This window comes from Lissotriton vulgaris, chromosome 11 (genome assembly GCF_964263255.1).
Source record: "Lissotriton vulgaris chromosome 11, aLisVul1.2, whole genome shotgun sequence".
NCBI classification, from domain to species: domain Eukaryota; kingdom Metazoa; phylum Chordata; class Amphibia; order Caudata; family Salamandridae; genus Lissotriton; species Lissotriton vulgaris.
Window position 1 is genome coordinate 460,541,585 of NC_141699.1, and position 19,180 is coordinate 460,560,764.

Sequence of the window (19,180 nt, forward strand, 5' to 3'; positions counted from 1 at the left end):
CAGTTCATCAGAGAAAGTGTCTTGGGCAGTTAGTCTATTTGGGACAGTGATTTCTTTATAAATAGCAAATAATTCTTTAGCTGGATTTTCCGAATTTGCGATTCTGTCCCTAAAGAACTTTCCCTTCGCTACTCTAATCATTTTAGAATATTTGCTTAACTCCACTTTATAGAGTTGTTTACTCCTTGTGTCATATTTTTTACGCCAGCAGCGCTCCAACTTTTTACAAGTAGCTTTGGCTATTTTAAGTTCCTCAGTAAACCAGGGAGCTGTTTTGATACGTCTCACTGGGGCTTTAGTGGTCCAAGGTGCCCCCTTATCAAGTGCCTTAGCCATCCACTCCTCATAAGCAGCCGAGTCTTCTATCAGATTATCGCTCCGAAGGGGCAGTTGGTCCAATAGGGCCAGTCTGTATGCTTCTTGTGAAAATTTCTTCCAGTTCCTGTGTTTATAGGAGAGGGATTTGGTCATTTTCGCTGTGTTAGGGCGCGCAAGTTATTTCAAAGGAGATACGTTTATGGTCAGACCATGGGATTCTTATGGGGGGGCCACCGTTAGAGCCTCCCAGTTGGCGAATATTGGATCGAGCAGGTGACCCTGATGATGTGTGGGTATTCTAGATTGCAGTTCCAGCATCAAGGAATTCAATACACCCATAAGAGCTTGTGCCTCTGTACATTCGGCATTCTCAAAGTGTAGGTTTAAATCACCCAAAAGTAGAAAATGTTTGTATCGTACTGCCGGTTGGGTGACCACGTCTATCAGACTTTCACTAAAGGTGGCCGCCGGGCCCGGAGGGCGATAGATCAGGTAACCATTTATGGTGTGTTTCGGGGAGATAACTGGAGTGAAAACACAGGCTTCACAATTCATGATTTTAACAGATTCTAGAGTGCATGTTAGCTCTTTCCTATGATTGATCGCGATTCCGCCCCCTCTCTGCTCTACTCGATCCAGTCTGAGCAGACAATATCCCTCTGGAGTGGCATCAAGGGTATCCGGGGATGAGGCGTCGTCTAACCACGTGAATGTATGACATTGTTCTGCATTCTGTCCATCAACTGTTGTTTTTCAATTTGTCACCCTGAGTGGGACAGGTATGGTCAGATGTGAGTCCCGTGCTCTCCATGCCACTGGAATCAAGCTATCCTGGCTGAAGAGGGCTGAAAGCCCGAAACCGGTCCTAGGATGCTTGTTTACAGTCCAGGGAGGACCTGGCTTGGCAGTTCGGGCTGGACTGTTCCATGGGGCACAGGGTCAAGACTGATTTTCATATGGCTGGGTCCAAACTGGAATGGCATGGTGAGCAAAAAACGATGGATTTTGGCCTAGATCTCTATACTGGGGTGAATGTATGACATTGATCTGCGTTCTGTCCATCAACTGTTGTTTTTGCATTTGTCACCTAGAGTGGGACGGGTATGCTCAGACGTGAGTCCTGTGCCCTCCACGCCACTGGAATCAAGCTATCCTAGCTGAAGAGGGCTGAAAGCCCGAAACCGGTCCTAGGATGCTTGTTTCCTGTCCAGGGAGGACCTGGCTTGGCAGTTCGGGCTGGACTGTTCCCATGGGGCACAGGGTCAATACTGATTTGCATATGGCTGGGTCCAAACTGGAATGGCATGGTGAGCAAAAAAACGACAGATTTAGGCCCACATCTCTGTACTGGGGTGAATGTATGACATTGTTCTGTATTCTGTCCATCAACTGTTGTTTTTGCATTTGTCACCCCGAGTGGGACGGGTATGCTCTGACGTGAGTCCCGAGCCCTCCATGCCAGATCCCTGTACTGGGGTGAATGTATGACATTGTTCTGCATTCTGTCCATCAATTGTTGTTTTTGCATAGGGAATGGGCAAACACAGCAATTAACAGCAAGGCCAGTGACCAGTACAAAGTGCAGAGTAGGCAAATGTGTGCATGAGATCCTGCACAGGGAAGGGCAAACACAGCAATGAACAGCAAGGCTAGTGGCCAGTACAAAGTGCAGAGTAGGCACATGTGTGCATGAGATCCTGCACAGGGAATGGGGAAACAGAAATGAACAGCAAGTCCAGTGGCCAGTACAAAGTGCACAGTAGGCACATGAGATCCTGCACAGGGAATGGGCAAACACAGCAATGAAAAACAAGGCCACTAGTCAGTACAAAGTGCAGAGTAGGTACATGTGTGTTTGAGATCCTGCACAGGGAATGGGCAAACACAGCAATGAACAGCAAGGCCAGTGGCCAGTACAAAATGCAGAGTAGGCAATAGTGTGCATTAGATCCTGCAAAGGGAATGGATGAGACTGTATACTGCCTTAGACAGCAACACAGTTAGGGGGATAACAATGGGCAGTCCAGGCACTGCTGTCGGAGAGACAGGTGTGTGAGGGGGACTTTCACTCAGACTTGGCTGTCAGTTGGACTTGGAGGTGGCTGAGTGTCTGGTCCAGTTGAAAGACTGGACCTGGGAGAGAGAGAATCAGCTGAGGTAGAGGCATCAGTGGCTTTGGAAGCCGGAGGGCTGCTTGGACCAGGTGGTCTAGTGGCACGTGGAGTCATGCTGCTGTGAGACACAGTATGGGTGGTAGATTGTGGAGGGGTACCTTTCCACTTCTTGGGTACTCGATAGCCAAGAACTGTCTTGGGAGGAGTGGTAAGTGGGGCGGGCACTACAGGTGCACTCACCACCAGCGATGCATCAGGCGCAGCCAGTGGACCTCCCTCTGGGGACCTGCTGGATCCAGAGACATGTTTGGCCTGGCCTTGCCTTTACCCTCTACCACCTGTTTACCATGCAAACCCCCTACGCTGACCTCCTTTTCCTGCTTCACAGGGGTCTGGATGGGAGTAGAGGTTGTGGGTGATTCTGCCTTAGCAGGCTTTTTCTGTGTAGCCTTAGTAGGCACCTGTTTCACAGCAAGAATGGGAAATGACTGCTTATCTTTGTGAGAAGCTTTTGGGACAGGAAAGTCATTTGCTGGGGATGACTCTGAGGCATATGAGCCTAAAGCCTGCTTCTTGGCTTTATGCCCCTGAGTGTCAGATGAAGGGCCTTTGCCTTTGCGCTCCAGGGTAGCTTTGCTTTTTGTGGGAGATGGTGTCTGCACTCTGGGCCACTGGGGCTGCTGCTGTTATGTGCTGCTTTAGCTGTATCTTGAGCCTAAGGTCTGTGGTATGTGGTCACTATCGTCTGATGTAGCCAGTGGCATGGGGGTGGACAAAGGGACTGGAGCTAGATTCTGAGACTGTATCAGCTGAATTGCTGCCGTCACTGTGGAGGAGAAAGACTGGACAGTAAGGTGTAGCCCACCCACGTCGGAATGAATGCCCCCCATGAAGGCAACTACCTGTGCCAACTTTTTGTCGTGGTCTAGGATGGCATTGAGTAGAGTTGTCTGACCCACACACAGCTAGCGCAAAAGGTCCACAGCCTCAACACTGATGGCAGCAGGGGAGACAGGAGCAGCGGTGCCTGCGTTGAAGGAAACTCTTCCCTTCTTACTTATGCGAGCACATGCAGCACTAGTGGAACAAGCTGGGAGGGTAGGCACTGGAAGCTGTGTGTTAGAAGAGGAGGCAGAGTTCCCGCTCTCTGTGCCTGCCAACATAGATGTGTCACAGCTGGCGTCAGATGATGTTGAGGTTGGTGTCTCTGGCTGTGATTCCTTAAGCAGACTCCTGTCCCCCTCCGAGGCCCTGGTCACATTAGTGTCAGTGTGCTCGTGTATAGCAGTCATGCTTTATGCCTCACCACTTGTGTCCTTCGCCTGTCCTTCTGTGCCCACAGTAGATGCTTCAGTTCAGTGGCATTAACAGAAACATCATATGCAAGCAAAGCACTAAACAAGATGATGATATCCCCATGTTGCACACCATCCTGTGCAGTAACATTGTGAAACCTCAATTCAAAAGTAGATTTTTGCGTGTCATCATGCAAACTTAGCATAAGTGACCCATGTGATGACCATACAGCCAAATAGACTGCCCATGGCTCCATGTAAGCAGACACACAGATCCCTCTGAGCATACCGCCATGGATGGAACGCCATGTGTTTTTGTGTATATTGCAGCAAAGACTGTACCCCAAGTGTCACAGTCCTCCAGGTGTAGTGCGATCCCCATTGGTAAAGAGATTGTTAGAATCCTGTGTTTCTCATGAGGTATACTGTCGGGAAATACTGCCTCTATCTGAGTTATCTTTTGAGCTAACCAGAATAGAATTTGTTCCCATTTTGTGGGTAATTTACCAATGACCGATTGTATAGTCTGTGGTGTAATTTTGTTTGTGCCCCCCTGATGAGGGGAGTGCTGTGGAATTCTTATAGCAGGTTGGACTGTTAGAGTCCGCATGACATATTGAACCAACTATCTATGTATTTTAATTAATTGTTTTAGCTGAGCTAATAGTTCTACATCTGTCAATCTTTCAATGTCAGGATGTGGTGAATAGCTGGCTTGTACCGGCCATGTTGCTCCTGGTCTACCTAGTGGACCGAGCCTGGTAATGTGATTTTGATGTTGTAGGGCACCTTTAAACCAGAGCTGGTGCTCTTGGTATGTTAATGGAATTTCAACATCCTCGAAAGGAGTGTATTCTGCTGGATGTTCCTCTATCTTGTAGAAGTGGAACACATGTGTTCTTGGATTTGCTTCAGGAAAGATAATCCATGAATAGAATACCTCTGTCTGCCGATATTCGTGTGCCTCTTTGACAAAAATTACCCTACCACCTCTTGGTGATAGGCCATTTTCTATAAGCTTAATAGCTATTATTTTCCGTACATTTTTCGGGATGATTATAGCATCCGCATCAGTTTCTTGGAAAACTGTAAGGTTTAAAAACGGTTGAATTGCATTTACTGCATCTCCACCGTTTTCGGTGTCGCTATTCGACATTTTGTTGAAAGCCTTGCAGAGCATGTTTCAAGGAAACATAGATAAGGTGCACAATATTTTGGAGTACTGTATCCTTCAACGTTGAACAAAACCAAAAACTAATATATAGGATTTTCGTCGTACTCAGTTATGGCGGATATTATTCTTTCACGTCTATTTTACGGGAAAAAAGGGGTCTCTGTGAAAAGCACGACTGAGTTACTCTAGTATCTAGCGTTAAATGAGTGCCTTACCAAACGTTGGGTGCCATGTAGTGTGGTTCCTCTATTCCCAAAAGGCTCTGTGCATTGGAATAATATATCCTATAGATGTGACGTAGGACTTAGGTTGACTAGGTCTCTATCAAATATATTAAACTTAATTGTGAGTGCCAGCTAGAGGTCACTATAAACTTTCTCGAATAAACAAGAAGGGATTAGTTTCTGACAACCTCATAAACATGACAACTTTGTTTCACCAAGATAAAACTGATCTTCGGAGTCATGGAAACAATAGATAAGTATTTTACTCAGTCAATAGTGCATGCTTCGTTTCATCAGAGGTGCAGAGTAATAGAGACACAGGTGTTTTCAATAAAAGTATTTATTTAACAGTCTTCTTTCTCATGCAGAAGAAATTAACTGCTACATTCGGAATACTGGCTGTAAAGTGTAATGTGTACAGCAAGAAAAGTATTATAAAATAATACTGTAAAAGCATGGTATGGTTTCTAAGCCATCAAATACATACATAAATAAATAAAGAATAAAAGTACTCAACTGGTGCTTCTAAAATTCGCCTACCCCGATGTACCTAACCTAAGTCTAGTACAAGGGAAGAAGTAAATGTGGTGTAGTATACGTTTAGTATTCTTTTGCCAAGAATTCATCTAAGATTTCTCTTAGGGTCTAATCAGCTCCGTACCTTGGTTTAGAATGAAGGAGGTCTGGTATCTCTCTGTCTCAGGACTCGATTTCCCAACACCCCGCAAGGGGAGCTTGGAAACACAGGAGCTGGATTTCTTGGCAAGAGAAAAGACAGCGTCTCTCTCAGTGCGTCTGCTGGAGGGTCGGCTTCCGTCGGCACTTACTGTAGTGAGCTGCGTCAGGCTAGTAGATAGTCGAACTGCTCCAAACCACTGTGTGTTTGCTATGGCAAGTGTGGGCATATTTATACCTTGACGGTGCCGAGTTTGACGTAAAGTTGGACATAATAACGTCATCAAAGAGTCTTAGTTCTTTGAAAACTCCATGAGTTCTTGGACAAATCAATATTCAAGCAAGGGGAAGTTCCTATCTGCTGAAGCCGAGTTTTTAAAGACATCATTGTGGCTTCTTCGGAACTAGTGGAAGTAGCCATGCCGTATTTGGACTGAATGGGCTATGTCTTAATATGGTTATGATTTCTGTGCCTATATAAGGACAAGGTGATGTATACCTATATAAGGGCATGAATCGGGAAAATTACACTAGGGTCCTAAAATGCTATACAACATTGCCACAGTCACATCTGAAGGCAGCTAAAGGGGACAACACAGATACAGACATCAACTTTTCAGTCCACAATGGCCATGAGCTCATGCCATCCACCATATTGTAATTAAGGGCACAACTGCAGTTGCACATTGGTGTCAGACGTGTAGTTCTCATAATTCTGATGTCAGGCAATGCACACATTGATGAAGGCACACTCAGATGAGGCACACTGCCGTTCCCTTCCATGGGATGTCCCTGACTTCCCTAATGCAGACGATGCCAGAAGGCCACAGTTTAGGATGCAATGTCAAGGGCAATTACTTCAATGACATAAGAACGTACAGATATGGAAAATTCATGACAGCTGCACCCAACAGAGAGACCACTTACAAACCATTGCATCGCACTAGCAACATCACAGAGCACTGCATTGGCCCAGGTTTGGAAAACATGCAGCCACTCACAACCAAAGTCACCCTTCCCAGAATACTCACCCCAGCTTGAGGCTGGTAGTACTTCAACCGTGCATCCAGCTCAGGCTGTGTCACAGCTAAGATGCGGGCCATTAGTGGTGTCATTCTCCTGTGTGCCATCCTTCCAGTCCGAGGGAGCAGCCCCAGCATCATCTCTGCCACGTTTTTGCTCAGCCGGCAGATGTCATCCCACTTCTTGTCACAGTGTGTGCACCGTTGGTTAGAGACACCTAGAATCCGCACCTTGCGTGCAATGGCCCTCCACCAGGCCTTACGCTGGTGGACTTTGAGCTGGCTGGTGTGGGAGACAAGAGTGGGAAAAATCAGTGACACCGGGTTATGTACCACTATCTCTCAGTACAGCAGCATGATACTAACTCAGCACTAATTCACAGATATGTCTAGTAGAGACAATACAGCATAGTACATTAGCATGGGAGAATCATACAAAAATGCATGCAGGTATGAGGGTGCACACAGTACCTGCCCATCTCATACACATGCGGGAGGCCACCACAGAAAGCTATGTGTAGGGGGCCCACATCTGTTATCCAGTTTGTTGGTGAGCAAGACATACATCACATTGGAGATCATGTTTTGGGGAAGACTCACTGTGTCCAACACTGCCCAGCCCTCAATGCCCTTCACCTGTGAATGGCTCACTGTGTCATGGAGGTCACATTCAGGGACATGATCTTTCAATCTCACACCATTCGAACAAGGTCTGTCATGTGCAATCTACAGGGCTGAGATAGCTCTTTGATGGATAGCCTAGCAGACAATCCATATGTTTCACACTGTACAGTCAGTGATGTGCCATAGTCAGATTGAGCAGTGACAGTGCAGGACAGGTGGGCTCACACTGAGGTCCAACGTGAGGCATCAGAAATGTCACATGAAGGAATAATATGAGAGAGTAAACAGTGCTTACACATGCGAGTCAGTACACATGCTAATGAAAATGGAAGGGTCTCAGTACAAAAGTACAACAATCTGCTGTGTCATAGGTGAATTACCATCAAGAGTGTCACCCTCTGGCATTAAATTCCTGTGCATAGTGCTGAACTATACAAGATGGCAATTTGAGACGCACTTCCATCAGTACCCTCTGGACGTAAACCCTTGGTAATGTCACAGATGAGCCGGTGAAGAATATTATGGACCCACACATCCATTCACACAGGCAATTTCTGTCCTGACTCCTGCTTGACCAACTTGCTGCTTCACTGTATGGCTGACAAAACTATACATGTCCCTCCCATTCTGATGTGCAGCCAGGGAAACATGTGAAAAAGGCTACACAACCCTTTCCCCTGGAGTAAGAAAGCTCGGCAGTGTATGACACAGTCCCACACTCTCAGACACATGCAGCAGAAGATCAACTTCATGTGTGCACTCCCTGAACTCTCACTCCCACTCTGAAACACTCACCATGACATCTGGGGCACCATATAGCCTCCTGTACTGTGTGAGCACCTCGTCCACCAGGACCTCCACCTCCTCTGTGAAGGAACAGGCCCTGATCTTCTCAGTCCTCGACATCACTGGGTCCAGGAGACAGGAGCAGCAGCTGTTGGTGGTGAGGGGTATCATGCAGCAGTGTCGGGAGAAAGGAGCAGCAGCAGTTGGTGGTAAGGGGTGTCAGACAGTAGAGTCTGGAGAAAGGAGCAGGAGCAGTTGGTGGTGAGAGGTGTCAGGCAGCAGAGTCTTGAGACAGGAGCAGCAGCAGTTGGTGGTGAGGAGCAACAGGTAGCAGTGTCTGGAAGCAGTGGAAACGTGAGGCTCTCTCCCACACATATATAGCCCCCTTGGGTAGTTTCAGTGGTTCTAAGCTGCTGCAATTGGTGTTCCAGGTCCGCTTTTTTCAAATACATTCAATGACCAGCTCTGCTGTGGCAGAGCACGCCTACCGCTCTTTTCAAAATTGCCTTAGGCTACAGCAATTGCAGTTCCCATTGGCTGTAAGGGCTTGGGCATTGATGGTGATACACCGCAGGGGCCAGTCGGCCGCTATCACTGTCAGGCATCTATCAATTGCATCCAATTACCGGCTCTGCGAAAGCGGAGCACGCCTGCTGCCATTATCAAAATTTAATTAGGCTAATTGCGGTTCCTATTGGCTGTTAGGGCTTGGGCATTGGTGGTGACACACCGCAGGGGCCAGGCGCTCGCTACTGTGGAATGGTTGACATACATTGGTGTCTATGACCATGATTTGGGTGGCGTAGCATGCCAATCGCCATTTGACCATAAATATATGTATATCACTACCGCGAGTGTGGCTTTGGCATTGGCAGTGACACACCACTGGGGCCAGGCGGTCGATACAGTGGAATAACTGCTGTACATTGGTGCCTATGGCCATGATTTGGGTGGCAGAACATGCCAACCACCATTTTGCTACATGTATATCACTACCACGAGTGTGGCTTTGGCATTGCCAGTGACACACCGCTGGGGCCAGGCGGTCACTACCATGGAATGGCTGCTATACATTGGTGCCTATGACCGTGATTTGGGTGGTGGAGCATGCCAACCGCCATTTTACTACATGTATACACTGCTGGAGCCAAGTGGTCGCTACTGCGGAATGGCTGCTATACATTGGGGTCTATGACCATGATTTGGGTGGCGGTGCATGCCAACCACCATTTGACCATAAATATATGTATATCACTACCACGAGTGTGGCTTTGGCATTGGCAGTGACATAACGCTGGGGCCAGGCAGTCGCTACCGCAGAATGGCTGCTATACATTGGTGCACATGACTGTGATTTGGGTGGTGGGGCACTTTGACAGCACCTATGGACACATCATGCTGTGTGAATGGTCAAAGGTCAGTTCTCAACAGTGCGCATTAGACACATGATTCATGGCGCAAGAATGTGCACACACAATGCCAAGGTAACGTTTACCCCACTGCCGACTACAAATGCCATGTTGGTCTTTATGATTTAAAACATTGGCATGTACTCCCTCACATGTCACTTGTGATATTGCTGGGCTTGTACACAGAACAAATTTGTGATGGATTCTCCAATGGGTACACATGTCAATGTGTGACAGGGCTGAGCAACTCACAGTGATGAATGTTTGACTAAACATTGTGCACATGTCACTGTCTACTTTGCTTGTCTCATGCACACACTTGTTGTTTACGCACAGACTGTGATCGTTGTGTTGTTGATGTGTGCCCTGTTCTACTTATGCAAGAAGGTGTGGCAGGTACAGCAGTAGGTAGGAGATAGCGGTGTTGCAGTTTCACACATATGCTGTATGGACTACTCTCAGGGCTGCTCATGCAAGATGTGGCCATATCTCTTTGGGCATTCACATAGTCAGATATTGTTTTGGAGGTTCTTGATGTGTTAAAAGATGACAAGTATAAGACTAGTGTAGCTGAATGTGTCCCTACACGTAAGTTGGACTGTAAGCTGAACTGTGATGACAGTCATTGTTGGTCACATCTCATGGTTGACCTGCTTCCAGAGCGTGCATGGATTATGGGTGAGTACGCAGAGTCAAGTAGCGCGCTGTGTGTGTGACATGCTGTCCTCTGCCACAGTTATATTACAAAGTTGTTCTGTGTATCTCACACCTCGGTGACTCTGCATATCCCAACCATCCTTGGTTGCTGAGCCCACTGCGGAATCCCAGGACCCCAAGTGATGTCCGCTACAGTGATGACCATGGGAGGACATGTCTTGTGGTAGACCGTACATTTGGTCTCCTGAAGTCACAATTTTGCTGCCTGTACAAGACCGGAGGTGCACTGATGTACTCACACAAAAAGGTGTGTCACATTGTAGTTGAATGTTGCATGCTCCACAACCTGGCCTTGTGCAAGGAGATCCCCCTGCTCCTGGATGCTTATGAGCAGTCAAGACCCAAGCCTGCAAACCAACCCATGTCCAGTGACAGGGATAGTGGAGAGGAGGAAGGTGTCGGCCTGCGTCAACAGATCATCAACCGCTACTTCACTTGATGGTGAGTGACAATATACATTGGGGTCCTTGTCTGCTGATGTTGTTGGTGAAAAGGTATATGTGAGCTTTGTGACTGCAGCCTGTTGTTGCTGGCTGCCAATGTTTCTGGGACAGGGTAGTTTGGCACAGATACAGGATGACTATGTCGGTACTGTTGCTCATTGTAATGTGTGAAGATTGGAATACCTTGATGACAAGTGTTGTGTGATGGCTGTGATACCACCGCCTGACTAGTGAATATTGTTCTGTTGTGGTTTCCTAGGTCCGTTCAGCCTCTCCTTGCCTACAAACAATCTGTTCTCCTGGTACTTTGTAATCATGGTGAACATTGCACATCCTGTGATAAACACGGAGCAGACAGACAGAACCACCTAGGTGTGTAAGGAGTGTTTATTTACAATGGGTACATGTGACAGGGGAATGAATATTTACAAAAAGGTGAATAGTGAAGCAATGAGTTGTCAGTGATGGAAGATGAGACAATCGAGTAGTCACCACATTGATGTGGTGGGCCAGTTCAACGGATGGATGCCATTAGCGTGGCAGTGTGGGGAAGGACAGTTAACAACGTCAATGGCAAGTTGAAGTGGGGTGACATCATGGCTGGCTCCTTGACTGGCGGTTGGCAGGTGCTTTGCCACAGGTTCCTCCCTTGGTGGTTTCTGACGGCCCCTTGGTCGTTTGGTGGGGGCCTCTGCTGCGGGGCCAAGTGGGGTCTGAGGAGTCCCCCCTCTCTGTGGCTGCAGGGGAGGATGTGGAACTGTCATACTGCTAGCCACCAGAGGTAGGTGAAGTTGTTTGTGCCACCGGCCTGTCCCTCAGAACCGCCACTAGCTCGCCCAAGAGGTCCATGATTTGGCCCATGCAGGTGTTGATGGACCTCAGCAGCAGGCGGAGCTCACTGAAATCCTCCTGAGCCTGGCCTGTTTGTCCTTGGGCCCGTTCATAGCCCCAAGGACTCTGGTGTTGTTGTCCAGGGCTTTGGTCCCAGTGTCTGTTGACTTAGACCTACTGCCCTGCTTTTACGGACCTGTTGCCTCACCACTGTACGCTCCAGCCTACTCTCCCTGCCCTCCTCAGTTAGTGGGGTGAGGTGGTCATCCTCTGGGGCAGGAGAGTGTTGCAGGAAGCACTGGTGGTGGTGGTGGTAGTGGTGGAGGCCACACAGGTGGTTACAGCAGGGATCAGAGTCATTGTTGTTGTTGCTGAGGTGGTGGTGGTGGGGACAGAGAGGTCCTGGGACCTGTTATGCCCCGGCATGCCAGATGGACCAGCTTCTTGCTCCGCATCCTCGAAATCCAGGGAGTCATCATCAGAGAGTCCATGTTCCGGGGTGGAGATTGGCTCTGCAGATTGGTTTTGTCATCCTCTGCGGTCAGCTCTTGGTTACCTGTGGGACAGAGGGGAAATGGTCAGTGACGTGCACCCCTCAAGCTTGGTGTTCAATGTTCTTATTTCCAGGTTATGCAACACATAGTTTACTAGTTCTCACATTGTATGTCTGCAAAGTAATGTGCTGCCTGACATGATATGGAGGTACATACATTAATTTTCCATGGTGTGACATGTCAATTGATACCAAGTCCACGTGCAGATTTTGTGATTACGAGTACATGTCATCTGACAACTAGCCGAAATACAACTTGATGTGAAGCATCTTTGCTGATTACTCTGCCTGTCATGTGTTACATCTGTGCATGAACTAGCCATTGTCATCTCATGTATACCTTTGCCATGTCCTGTGCTTTGATTTATCTGTTCTACAGACCATGCTTGCTTTGTTTTCATATGGTCCTTCAAGCTCAGACCCCATGGAACTTACAGATGGCATTCAGTGCTGTGGATAATGTGCCCTGATTTTCTCGAACATGGGATTTGGTGAGTCACACTTTTGTTTCTGTGACAGTTACATACACTTAGCTGTCTGCACACTGTAATGTGTGGTTGTATCTGTGTCAATTTTGGTGGGATGTGAGGGCTGGTGTTGTCATATGGCTCTATGCTTTTTGAGTGGAATGGTGGGTTGCATGCACTGTCTACTTACCTGTTCTGTTGTCACATTGGGGTGGACATTCTGACACATCTCGCTGGGTGTGTGTTTGAGTGCTCCATCCTGCTCAGGGGTGAGACAGGGGGCCTGTTAGGAGTTGTAATGCAGGCAGCCCACCCCCAAACTGCCCTCCCTTGGAAGATGGCTACCCACCTGTTAGGTTTATTTGTTGTAATACAATGGGTGCCACATGCTTCCGGGTTTGTTTGAGTGCTTCATCCTGCTCAGGGCTGGGACAGGGGTACCTGGTGGGAGTAGTTGTGCAGGCCTCCCACCCCCAAACACACCACCCTGGGAAGATGGCTACCTACCTATTAGGTTTGTTTGTTGTAATACAATGGCTGCCACATGCTTCTGGTGTGTTTGACTGCTCCATCCTGCTCAGGGATAGAATATGGGGTGCCTGGTGAGAGTAGTTGTGCAGGCCTCCCACCCCCAAACCCATGTCCCTGGGAAGATGGCTACCTACCTGTTGGGTAAAGGTGAACAGTGTAATGGCTGCCGCATGCTTTTGGGTGTGTTTGAGTGTTCCATCCTGCACAGGGCTGGGACAGGGGTGCCTGGTGAGAGTAGTTGTGCAGGCCTCCCACCCCCAAACACACCTCCCTGGGAAGATGGCTACCTACCTGTTAGGTTTGTTTGTTGTAATACAATGGCTGTCACATGCTTCTGGGTGTGTTTGTGTGCTCCATCCTGCTCAGGGCTGGGACAGGGGTGCTTGGTGGTAGAAGTTGTGCAGGCCTGCAATCCCCAAACACACCTCCCTGGGAAGATGGGCACCCCCTTGGAGGTTTGTTTGTTGTAATACAATGGCTGATACATTCTTCTGGTGGGGGGAGTGCTCCATCTCCTCAGGGGTGGGACAGGGGTGCCAGGTGGGACTTGTAGTGCAGGCCTCACACCCCAAACTGCCCTCCCTGGAAAGATGTCTACCTATCTGTTAGGTGAAGGTGAATAGTGCAATGGCTGCCACATGTTTCTGGGTGTGTTTGAGTGCTCCATCCTAATCAGGGGTGGGACAGGGGTACCTCGTGGGAGTAGTTGTGCAGGTCTCCCACCCCCGAACATACCTTCCTGGGAAGATGGCTACCTACCTGTTGAGTTTGTTTGTTGTGATACAATGGCTGCCACATGCTTCTGGGTGTGTTTGAGTGCTCCATCCTGTTCAGTCCTGGGACAGGGGTGCCTGGTGGGAGTATATGTGCATGCCTTCCCCCGCAAACACACCTCCCTGGGAAGATGGCTACCTACCTGTTGGGTAAAGGTGAACAGTGCAATAGCTGCCACATGCTTCTGGGTGTATTTGAGTGCTCCATCCTGCTCATGGCTGGGACAGGGGTGACTGGTGGGAGTACTTGTGCAGGCCTCCTACCCCCAAACACACCTTCCTGGGAAGATGGCTACCTACCTGTTAGGTTTGGTTGTTGTAATGAAATGGCTGCCACATGCTTCTGGGTGTGTTTGAGTGTTCCATCCTGTTCAGGGGTGGAACAGGCGTGCCTGGTGGGAGTTGTAATGTAGGCCTCTCACTCCCAAACTGTCTTCCCAGGGAAGATGGCTAACTACCTGTTAGGTGTGTTTGTTGTAATACAATGGCTGCCACATGCTTCTGGGTGGGTTTGAGCGCTCCATCCTGCTCAGGGTTGGGACAGGGGTGCCTGGTGGGAGTTGTAGTGCAGGCCTCACACCCCCAAACTGCCCTCCCTGTAAAGATGGCTACCTACCTTTTAGGTGAAGGTGAACAGTGCAATGGCTGGCACATGCATCAGGGTGGGAGAAGTGCTCCATCTTGCTGAGCTGTGGAATGAGGGGGCTGGCTGCCTGTACACATGCAACCCTGGGAATGTTGCAGTCTATCTTTCAGGTGATTTAGATGGAGTGGATTTTACATCTGTGAGACCTGTGTTGGGTATTGTGGTGCATATAAATGGACTTGGGCCAAGGAGGGGTAACTTTGTGGTTATGCAAGACAGTATGAATGAATGAATGAATGAATGAATGAAGGAACATTTCTAAACTGCATGGTTACCCCGGGGCATCCCAGCGCTGTGGCGCCATTTATGTTTTGAGCTGCTATGGGAAAGAGACAGGTTTTCAATAGTCAGTGCATAGCAGTGTGATGGGTTACATTTGCTTTTCCTTACCAGCCTGCACTCCTCCGGCTATTCCTGTGAGACTCTCTGGATACAGTATGGCAAGCACCTTCTCCTCCCATGTAGTGAATGTTTTTGGTGGAATGGGAGGGCCACCATCAGTCATCTGAGCCAGCTGACGGTTCTTGTTATTCTTCTCTTTCACCACCCTCTTTAGGTCATGCCACTGCTTCATGATTTCCTACTTGGAGCGCTGGGTGAAACCTACTACATTGATCTTGTCGACTATCCTTTTACACTAGTGTGCTTTTGTGGCTAATGGTGTCTGTTGGACCAGGTGACCAAACAATTGTGGTTCTAATTTGATTATCTCATCTATCATGACTGACAACTCATTCTCTGTGAATTTGGCCATTTTCATTTGTGCCATGGTGTGTGATGTGGAAATGTGTTGAGGTGTAGTTGTGAGGGTGGTGGGGATGTGAGGGTGTGTATGTGTGTGTATGTGTGTGTGTTGTGGTGCTGGTGAGATATGTGGTATTTTACCTATCCAATGTGCTGCAGGGTTTGGTTTCGTTCAGTGCTGGAGTAGTGCAAAGGATTCTGGCCAGGGAAGAGGCTGGTTTCGTACTCAGCTATGTGGCTGTGTCAAAGTGGGGTATTGCTGTCTGGTGTGTTGTGTGGGTTGTCCTGGGATTTGTATTTTTGAAGTTGCCATGGGGGCTTGTCAATGGGGTGTGTTAGGTGTTTTTGGGGGCAAAGCTAGTTTGTTGTGTGCACTTGGTAGCCTTGTGGTGTGTTATTTTGGTCGACTGCCATATTTGTCATGGAGCGTCCGCAGCAGTTGCTATGCAACAGCTCTTCTGCCGGCTCTCCATTTCATCACTGTTTGAGATCGCGGAGGTCAGAAACAGCGGAACGTACTGCTGTCACATCTGGGGAATCCTAATTTTCTGTGTGGTCACTACTCTGGCCTCACAGCGGTTTAGTGTGTTTCCACCACGAATCTGACTGCTGTGGATGGATTATCACCAGCTCTGCCCGCTACCGGCGGTCTTTCGTTGCGTTGGGATTTTTTGGCGGTTGATCCTAATCGGACCGCCGGTTTTGCCGCGGTACCAGTGAACAGTTGATTTCCACTACCATGGCGGTCAAGGTGGTTTTCCGACCACCATCCTAATCAACCCATTAGGTTCTGATTTAGATCATGATGGTCTTACCGCTGTTCCGCCGCGGTGGCGGTGTCAAGTACACTGCCAAGTCGATGGTATTTCACCTGCTGTATTTGATGCATGCAGGCTGCCTCGTTGTCTGCAATGTTTCCTGCCACGGTCACGGCACACCACTACCATCACATCAGAGTCTAATTCAGGTGAATAGTACTCCATTGCTGTCAGGGCAGCGGGTTCCCGTTGAGCAGATTTAGATTTCACAGTTTTGCTGGCGGTCTCCTAGTGGTGGTTACCTGATTGAGGGAGTCAATTGAACGTACACACTCAGCAATGCACCATCACCATGGCCATTGGATGATGTCCATTGGCCAAATGGAAATACCTGCTTACCACACTATAAAATATGCTACATTTCTGAACATGAACCTTTGCCATTACACTTACCACAACATTTTCTAGCAAGCTTTCCCAGTTAAGTGAGGTTATTTTGTTCCTGTTCCCTGTTTCCTGTCCTTGTATATTCTATCATTTATTCCCTTGTGGTTCATTTTTAAAAAATTTAATTATATTTCTTTGCACAATTCCAGACTCCAAAAATCCATGTTTTACTGAGGGAGAATTGTCAGTCAAGGTGGATGAAATCATAAGAGTGGAGCCAGAAATGTTTAAAGCCCAAGTCCACAATACACCCCTATCCCAGAAAAGGTAAACGTGGAATAGAATAGTTGACAGAGTGAGTGCTGTGGCTAACAACCTGCACACACAGGAGGAAATTTAGAAAAGGTGGAACAACCTGCAGAGGAGAGTGCATTTCCTGGCCTTCAAGCATCACGTGGAGGTCCAGAGGACTTGTGGGGGTTCTCACTAAACCTCAATGTCCTGTTTGTTCTCAACTCAGCTGTTGACAAAGTGTTCTGCACATATTTTCATAACATAGAAACCTTAAACTATCAGTAGCAGAAAATGTGGATTCTTTGAGCGAATGTCAACTTCATTACATGTCACATAATGGCATAGTGTCTTTAAGTGTTACAACATCAATTAACCCATGACTCATATGCGTGCCATACTGTAAGTGTCTGTCAAATTTCAACAGCATCGTTTAGACAGGTGTGTTCCACTAGCCATTTTGCAAGTTTTGGGAAGTTGTCTTTAAACCTTATTGCAACTACCACGAAGCTCTGTTTCTGTTTTGTAAAAAAAATATTGCTATATCATATTGCTCATTCTCTCTTGTCTAACAGATTTCAACATATGGTAAAGTGTCATGTGCTGATCACTCTCCATTCAATGCTCTCTTCTGAAAATGTTTTGTGTTGTTTTCTGAATGTTGTCCTATTCTTCTCAACCAATTTAATTGACATCATAAGATTCACAAATCAAAATGTTTGACCAAATATGTAAGGTATGAAAATTACTATGCTGAATATGAGTGGTAATTGAAAAAAATGGACTCTACAGTGTTCACTTGATGACTAATGCCAAATATCCATCTAAGGTGTGTAAATGTCTGTTTTGAAGTCAGTTAAGCCTTGGAATGTTAGGTATACTTCTTAATCCCTTCATAAACATTTCAGGACATCTTCTTACCTGCATATTTGAAGTTGTAATGTTTGAAATTGCTAAAGGTTAGGCTTATATGTTCAATACCACTGAAAGCTATCATCATAATATTCTCTACATCTTTTTACTTCTACATGTTGTGTCTCAAATGATTTGGATGTGTAATTAACACTTTTACTAATACAAATGTTCTCAATTTCTCTATAGGTCCAACTGCCAGAGCACGTGGCCAGGAATTTCCATTAAAGAGACCTCCACTCCAGCCCAGGATCAAGCCTTCTGTGAGGACAATACTGCTGGTAATATGAATGCATAAGGATCCCGGTGAATCTGGTCAGCATGGGCAGACCACTCCAGTGAGTCTCACTGGTCCCACACCCACACCTCCCACCCCAGCTGCAACACCTCAGCTAACTTAAGGCTCCACTTCCTGTGCTCCTACCACTGTAACACCGATTGTGTGCTCTCCAGTCCTGAGTATTGTTGAAACCACAGCACAACCAGCTCCAGCTCACCCAGGATCCACTCATTTGCGGCACATTGGGCCAAAGGAACAGGGCAGTGGGGTTGGAGGTCATTGGAGGGATTTTGACGGCCAGCATAGGGAGGTCACTGGGATTACTCTCACCCAGACCACCAGTGGCCAAGTCTTGGGAGCCTATCATCAGTCCCAAGACATGAGGGGTTGTATTCTTATCGTGCTTCGGGAGATGAAGCAGTTGCAGAGGGATCTCAGTTATCAGATTGAGACTCACATCTAGGGGTGGGTGGTAAACTGATCCTTCTGAAAAGTTCATGGAGTTTTGCAAATTAGTGCAAATGAGTGCTCTGCTTGGAGCGTAGACTTTGGCACAAAATCTCTCTGAACTCCTCTGGCAGAGAGGAATAAAGGCCCACTGCCTAGGGGACTTTAGGCTCTGCCTGCCACAGGATTTAGGATTACAAAATGCCAGATGAGTCACTACCTTTGCTTCCAAGGAGGTTAGTGAGGCTTGGAATGCATGTTTCACCTGCAACTTACTCCTGGGACAGGCAGTATAAGTCCAGCTTGCAGGCCCAGCCTACAATCTTGGGAGGATGTGTGAGAGTTTTCAGGTTAAAAAAACTCAATTAATTAAATGTAAGCCATGTTATGTTAGGGGAAGCGCGGGTGTCACAAGGGAAATGGTGGAAGCAGACGACCATGCATTAACATTAACAATGCGCCTATGTGTAGTTTTAGTGCCACAGTACAGGGGCCATTTTTCTGTTCATTGCTTCTGTTGATGGAGGGGCGTGGCTTATAATGGCACAAGGCTCTGTTCCACTTATCTTTGATGGTTACTGTGATAGACTGGCTCAACCAGCTGCTATATTTATGCATGCTTGCATATCAAACCGCGTGGGACCGGGTCTCTTAACCAAATGCAGCACCTAAGGCAGGGCACAATGGATCTCTTTGCACGATGCCATACCTAGTGTTGCAGACATGGGATCTCTTAGCATGATATTCTACCTAAGGCCG